The sequence below is a fragment of the Salarias fasciatus genome, chromosome 22 (genome assembly GCF_902148845.1).
Source record: "Salarias fasciatus chromosome 22, fSalaFa1.1, whole genome shotgun sequence".
Taxonomy (NCBI): Eukaryota; Metazoa; Chordata; class Actinopteri; order Blenniiformes; family Blenniidae; genus Salarias; species Salarias fasciatus.
In genome coordinates this window covers 25,558,831-25,566,878 of record NC_043765.1, presented here as the reverse complement: position 1 = coordinate 25,566,878, position 8,048 = coordinate 25,558,831, and positions in this window count along the sequence as shown.

Genomic DNA, 8,048 nt, shown 5'->3' with positions numbered 1-8,048 from the left:
GTTTGTGATGCAAATATATCACTCTTTCGAACACATACGAGCGACAGTAGCTCAGATGGTAGAGCGGGTCGTCTTATAACCGGAAGGTTGGCGGTTTGATCCCCGCTCCCGCAGGCGTAAAACTGTCGTGTCCTTGGGCAAGACACTTCACCCACCTTGCCTAAGTATGACAGTTGTGAGAGTGAATGGTTGGTGGTGGTCGGAGGGGCAGATTGGCAGCCTCGCTTCCGTCAGTTTACCCCAGGGCAGCTGTGGCTACAGTAGTAGCTTACCACCACCCAGTATGGAGTGAATGGGTGAATGTGATATTTGCAGTGTAAAGCACTTTGGGCTCTGTCAGTGCAGGGGTAAAAAGCGCTATACAAGTGTAGTCCATTTACCATTTACATATTGGTTTGAGAAGAAAAACGCTTTATTTTCGGGACCCCAGCAAACTTGCCGGACTACTTTCCTCTGGACCAAAACTGGACAGGACCTCTGCTCACTGGACGCTGTCAGGGGTAAGTGTGAATGCACAACACTGCTGACTGGATGCCATACAGATTCATGTCAAAAATCCCGAACTATCCCTTTAAGTTTTGTTCAGTGCTTCCAGGATGCTACAGTTACACACAACAACACTACCGCTTCCGTAGCTCTCCTCACACGACCGCCTAGACATATAGACATAGATATCTAGATGTAGGTGTCTAGATACACGTGGACGCCAAGTGGTACATTCAAATCGAACATATATCTGCACATATGACATATCTCCCAACACTGGGCTGTCGTGGAGGAGAGGTGTGAGCGGACCATGATGAAATATTGGTGAAACTAATGAGTTTTTGGACGATTAAAGCCGTTTTGCTAGCGGCGCTATACATGCCCAATATGCCAACAGTATAGGGATGTGCGCCGCTGGATTTTGGATCTAACTTTCTCCTGAAGCACTGTTCGGATCAGAAAAGCCTTCTGGGTGAGTATATTGTTGTACTTCATTCCATAAACAACGTGAAAACTGTTTAAACTGAACGTATCCTTTAACTCCAGATGAACAATGGAAGCACGGTTCAAGCTGGCCTGAGGCCGAACACAACAAGGTTTCAGGTGAAAACGTGTTTCATTTTGGAAGATTTTCACATTTATACACCATGTCTGTTTACACGGCAACAGCAGAAATACTGAAATCAATGTCGTGAGTATGGCTGACCACGAGTGGGCGCTGTTGTTTTGTTTGTAATGAAACCACACGTGCGTCCAGAGATATGCTATGCATATTAACATGACGAGTGCACCGCCATTCCTATGGACGGACGACCAAGTTAGACTGTTGTGCGTTTTGAAACAGGCTCCCAATGTCGTCATCGCTCAAACGAGAGCTTTGCATTTTCATATGAAAATACTGTGTGATTTTCCATGCTCCATCTCTAAATGGACTCTGAATGAATAACACCCAGCCATAGATTAACAAAACCGCGTGTGCACAAAATATCACCTTGCAGATCGTGTGACAGCGGCCTGAGAAAACAACAACTTGAGTTGGGTGTAGCTGTTGACAGATACAAATGAACACTTCCTTTGTTGTGCAAATGCTTTTTGTGTGCTGTAGTTTGGCTTTGTTCATCATTTGTGTTCGCTTAGATACATGAAACTTTTGTCTCGACTCCTCAAACATGTTTTTCTTCTTCCATCTGACAGCTCTTGATGGTGAAATTAATGTTTGCATGATTTTTTTCTTCTTGCGCCCAGCAGGTGAAAAAGGGGACGTCGTTCTATTTTTTAAGCCGGCGTATAGGAAGGAGCCAGTGTGACGTTGGTGCGCTCTGCCATCAGTATGCCGTGTGCAACATCATGCTTCTTCCCTTCTCCCCTCCGTTCACCAGCAACCCCGAAGACCTCCGCGTTGCGAAATGAGATTGAAACCGGCAGATTGTGTGAAATCCTCATGTAAAAAGCGGAGCAGCTTGGCTTTCAAATGCAAAGTTTTCGCTTCTGTCAGGCGACCGGATGAATCTGCGTGCCTCCCCACGCTGATAAAACAGCTGAGATCTGCCCGGACTCGTGATTGCGTTCTGCTGAGATCATTCAATCTGTTACGAGCTGTCACTCGGCGTTTATGCCGGTGTTTAGTATTCCACGCGGGTGTGCTGGTTGCTTCGGTTACACTTTTGTTGCCGCTGTGTCTCTCACTTTGTGGTCAGTTGGGAATTTTTGTGTCATTTTATGATTCTTCAGAGATCACTTTGATTGTTTTTCCTTTTTTCTGAAACATCCTGTCTGCGTGCCATTGTGGTGACTTTGTCAATTTAGATTAGTGTTAAGTTTTGAAAATACTGCATGTCTTCAGAGGTAGTTGATAAAATGTTGATGCTCTCTTTTGCAGCAGCAAAAGATGTCATTAACCATTTTTTTAATAAACTGACATCAATCTCAAGAGTCTTTTTCACTATTTTTGGAATTTTTTGGAGATCTTTTGTTTTCCTCCAGGTTAGACCCCTTTCTGTAAATACATTGGTCTTCGTTGGTCAGTGCTCTTCAGATGCTTATTTGATGGTGATCTGATGTTCATCTATGTGAGTCTGTGCTGGTCTGATGTTAGCCTGTATGCAGGTCTACACTGGTCTGGTGGGGGTCTGTGCTGGTCTGACGCTGGTATTCAGTGTTCAAATGTTTGTGTAATCCTTGTCGATACTGTTCTGATATTGTTCTATGGTAATCCAATTCTGCCACGGTGCTGATTGGATGATTCTCTGATGTGGTCTGGTGTTGGACGGATTCTGGTCTGATGGTGGCCAGGTGCTGATTTCTGCAAGTTTATTGTTGTCTGGTGCTGGTCTACTGTGGTTTCTGCTGGTCTTATTCTGTTCGATGGTGGTATGACATTAAAACTGCACAAGTTTCACAAACTGAAATGGGGTGAGGGTCCTGCACTCAGATGTACGAGCCTGACTGGAACCGGACTAGAACTGCAGTCAGCGATGTGATTGCGGCCGCTGGTCCATTTATCTAATGCAGACTTCTTTAGCAATGTGAATATTAACAAACTGATGTCATGTCGACAAAACGGACCAGGATTTCCCAATAAAATGATCCAAGGGTCTAAAAAAGGCCAAAAAGTCTGATGGAACCGGCTTGGAAAAAACTCAAATTACTAGAATTTCTAAAAGAAAGAAAAGGGGTGGGGGGGACAAAACTGCTTCAAAAGAGACAATATGATCAAAACGGCTACAATGTCAAAAATGTCAGCAAAACAATGCTGAACAAAAGCAGTGAAACAGCTGAAATTAGGTACAAAAACAGGTCAGATGTAATGAAATGTTCACGATACTAAATTGTAATTGAAACTTCCTAACTGTAACATGAGAGTGTTTCGTCCTTCCTCTGAGGCCGGTTGTGACAACAGTTTTTGTTCGCGTTTCAAAACTACATATGAAACTTTATAAGGCGGGTTCGCCTCATTTTAAAGGTTAAACGTGTTTTTTGCGGCTGCAGTTAAACTTCATCTGGTGGGAAGTCACAGAAACGGCTCTTCTGGTCATAAATGTTGAAGACCTCTGTACTATACTGTTGCAGTAAAGACTGAGGATAAAGCTTGTGAGCGGCTGAGCAGGGCTCAATGTAGGGCTCCAGTTCAAGAAAAATGAAAAAAATTAAGAAAGTAAAGCACCGGTTAGATCCTTATTTGTGTAATGGATTTTAATTCAATAGAGAAAATTAAGCGAGGGGGGTCGATGCAACTGTTGATCATCCATCCTCAGTCTGTTTTAATAAAGTCTCGCATCTTTTGGAAAACTTTCTCACAGATAATCAAGATAAATAACCCAAATTGATAGAAAGAAAGCCGCAAATGAAGCAGGAGGCCTCAGCTGGCGGCCTTTTGTGTTTCCCCGAGACGTGGAAGGCGGCGGGTATCGACTGTCGCGCCTGCCGCTGGATACAAAGGGCTTTTTAAAGAGCTCGCCGGCTCCGTTTGAAGAATCCCACCACTCGCTCTTGTTGTTTGCGTCGCGTTTCATTGTCTGCGAGATGGATCCAAATAAACAACTGCCTCCCTCGTAGCCTCGTCTGGCATAATCCCACGGATCGCCGCGTGAGGTGTCAGTAAATGAGACTAATTCCGACAAGACGGGAGAGACGGGGGACGGACGGCGGGCCGCTATAAGCTGATGTTGCAACAAAGTTTGGACCGGCATGAAAAGTAAATCCAACTGATATGAGCAGCGAGAGAGACGCGCTCTCCTGGTAATGAATAAAGCCCGAGCAATAAGTATTAAATAGGAAGACTTAGCGCAGTCATGGGAATCGTTTTGTCTTGGTATTTACTTTTCCGCCTTCGGAAATGCCTCCTCTAAGCTCCGTTCGCATCCATCTCTTCCAATTAAGTCCGGGTCCTGCCGAAATATGACTTTCCGCAGCCTCGCCTCCCCTCCGCCGCGACGCTCGATCTCAGGATTTGGTTCCGAGCGGACAGATTTTAATGAGTTAGTTTGTCATTAAATTAGGGGCCGGAATGCGTTCATCCGTGTTATTTGTCATTCACTGCGTGGCTGCGAGCCGGGGCCGCAGGAATCCGTCCCGGCTCTGGAGAGAAGAGTTGACTCTGCGGATAAGAGGGGCAATTTTTTTTTTTTTAAATCTGCGGCTCAGGGTCATCAAGATTCCTGTGATTACCTTCCTGTTGTGCTCATCAGCTCAACAGTTCAACTGCAACACACGCCATCTTCAAATTACAAGTGTGTGTGTGACTGTGCACTATTGATTATAGTTATACTGTGATATTTACATACTCTGTATACTAAATGAACACTAATACAACCAATTATTTATTGATCAATACATATGTACTCATTTACTGCATTTGAATACTGCAGTGTGTACAAATGTGTACTTCATGAATACTCAAATACACGCACACACACACACACACACAAGCTTATATGCACATAAGGAGAGTGAGTATATAAGTGTCGGCGTATAAGTATACACATGGTCTGTTGTAGTTATGTATTTAATAACATATATTGCGTTTAATCAGTGTGTACTACATTTTTTTTTTTTTTATTTCTTTATATGGTCGAGCAGTGGGTCAGTCTGACCCAGGATTCTCAGCTATTGGAGTTCTGCTGTTTTGGTGAACGTAACAGGAGGGCTAAAGATCATCTCTTCGGCTCCCGTTTCCAATCAGCACTTTGATTCTGTGTTAAATCAGCGTTATTATGTGCTTTCATCCGGATTGGGTTTTTCAGCTCAGAGCCGAGGAAAATGAAATGTCAGAACTGATGAGGGCTGTTGTCGTTGTGATACGAAGACCAGAGGCGCAATCAGTAAATTAAGGTACTTTTTTTTTTTTTTTCCAAAGTCTACATCTAGTTTGTGTCAGAGAGTGGGTGAAGAGAAGCTACATTACTGACTTTCTGGGAGCTTTTTCTTTGCAGTTTATTGAATTTTCAAGTCAGGATGTCAGCGTTAACGATGACCTGTTAAAATCAAAGGATAAAGAGGAGACAGCGGAGCACGTTAAAGACGTGGTTTGACCGGGTGCAGTTGACTCTTTATCTCACTTTGTCATACGTTTCAAGTGAAAATGCATCACCTTTCCAGTTGAGTGACAGAAAGGTTTGGCATTTACATTGTAAAGTTCTGAAAACGATTTCCGTTTACACAATATAGTTTTCAGTGACTCTGAGCGCCTTTCTCACAAACAAAGATCCCCAAAACGCAACCAAATTTTTACATTTTCACTTGAAAACGTTGCATAACTGAACACTGGGACGTGTCTTTGCTAGGATTGATTACATGCAAGCAGGTCGATGGTATGTTCAATAAATCACACCAGCAGAACAGATGCTGTTTTTATCAGGGTCTGATTACTACAGTGCTTTCATGTGAAGGCACTTAAGCTTCCATGGCATTTCGGGTGTCTGGTTACACGACATCGGAGCTCGGCGCCGGTGAAAATGCGAGAGAAACCTAAATTTTCGAAAATGCTCCAAACCCGTCTTTGTGTAAACTGTGGAAAACGCAACATCCGACAAGTTCAACCTGTCGCCCACGCTACGATGAGTCCACAGACACACATTTATATCCTCACACACACTTTATCACTCATTCAGCAGGGTTTATGTATGCGCGCAGGGTCTCAGTAGCATGTATGTGCAAATTTATGCTAGTTTACATGCAAGACGTTGCTTGTGGTATATGCCTGGTTTCAGAGGTGTGCATGAGAGTTAAAAAAATTGATTGTGTTCTCTATGGCACCTCATACTTAATTAGAAGTTTCATCATTTTAAGGATCTTTTTCTGAAACCCTATCCCAACGCTTCCCTCCTTTCATAACCGCGCTGTCATATCACTCCTCACCGACATTGTTTGGGAGACAAACATCCAGGTCATAAACACATCTGAGCGAGCAGCGTCAGTGAGTAGCAGGACTGATGAGTCATGTGGACGATGCGTCTTTTCAGCAGAGATCTGAGAATGAGATACTATTAATGTCGACATTACATTCCCTGATGAGAAGGAGCAGCTTCACGGAGAATGATTCTGAGTGTGTGTGTGTGTGTGTGTGTGTGTGTGTGTGTGTGTGTGTGTGTGTGTGTGGTACTCATGAGAAGTCCAGGCAGGTGTGAACGTATACTCCATGACCAACATATAGAGAACAGACGTGTAATCTGTGCCGAGTCACAGCAGCACTTCAATGCCACCGCTGGGCTCCACCGCCAGCCGCTGCGTCGTCGTCGTCAATATTAGTGTCAATGCTTGAAATACCTCCGACGCGATATCTCATCAGCTTTCAAAGTGATTACACATCTTCCAGATAATAGATCTCATTACAAGTTGGAGGCAGGAGCGGCATTTCCAGGCAGTAGGAGGCATTAGCGCTGTGGATGGGAGGAATGCTATTTCACTTCAGGAGGTCAGGAAATGTAATTTTCTGCAGCATAATTTTCTTGTAGAGGTTCGAGCCCGAAGGCCTGAAATTGCGCCGTTGTTGCCCTCATTTCTTCTTTCGTTTTCAACTTTCTTTGGGGATGGAGCTTACATTTCGACGGAATGAAAGGGAGTGGCGCGGCCGCGGTGCCCGAGACTAGAGCTGAGGCTGAACTATTGAAGCTTCAGATGGCGGGAGACCGACTCAAAGGTGACCATCAGGAACCAACAAAATCCATGATGTACCTTCTATAACAAGATAGAAACACGTTCAAGCTAATAACAGTTAGTTATCCAGTCATAGCGATATTATTTAAGCATTTTTTGGGGTTTGAGGATGAAACCTTACAAGTAGAAAATTCCATATGAAGTAATGACTCACTTGTGCCTACGTTCAATTATTTTTTAATTCTTAAAAAAGACTAATCATACTCCCATGGTATTCTACAAGGACCTGAAAATGTATGTTTGTTTATAGTTATTATGAAATTTCTTTACCAACACAAAAAGTAACTAGATACTTTGGAAAATAGCACTTTAACATGTTGTTCTTCCTCATTGAATCCTGTTGCAGTACTGCGGTGATTTACGACCTGGCCTGATTTACCACAATCCTGTGTAAAGCGTGCGAAAATTAATCAATTATTAATCATATTTTATGGATCCCTTGGGGAAATTCCTTAATTTCCACATTAACACTATCTCAAGGTGCACTATCCATCTAGTGGGAGCGGCTCACAGTTTTGGTCAAGGACACTTTGACATGACAATGTCAATTTTATTTACAGTATATAGTACATTTAAAAGGTCTATGGCCAACCAAAGTGCTTTACAGCACAAAAATATACAGTACAACAAAAACACAGTCAAAACAGAACAATAGCAGAGGAGAACCACAATGTAAAAGAAAAAACTTAGGATCCGAGGTGGATATGATGGAGAATTACTGCTGCAACAAGGCGTCATCAGTCGGGTAAAACTTATGCAACCATATGATTGAAAGGCGACCACTCCACTCACTCAGCTACAGTCACTCAACAAATGAATCCTCACGCATTGACAAAAAATGAAAAATGCATTTTAAATCTGCATGCAATTTGCAAGTGATCAATTAAGAGCAATGTGAGTAAAATGTG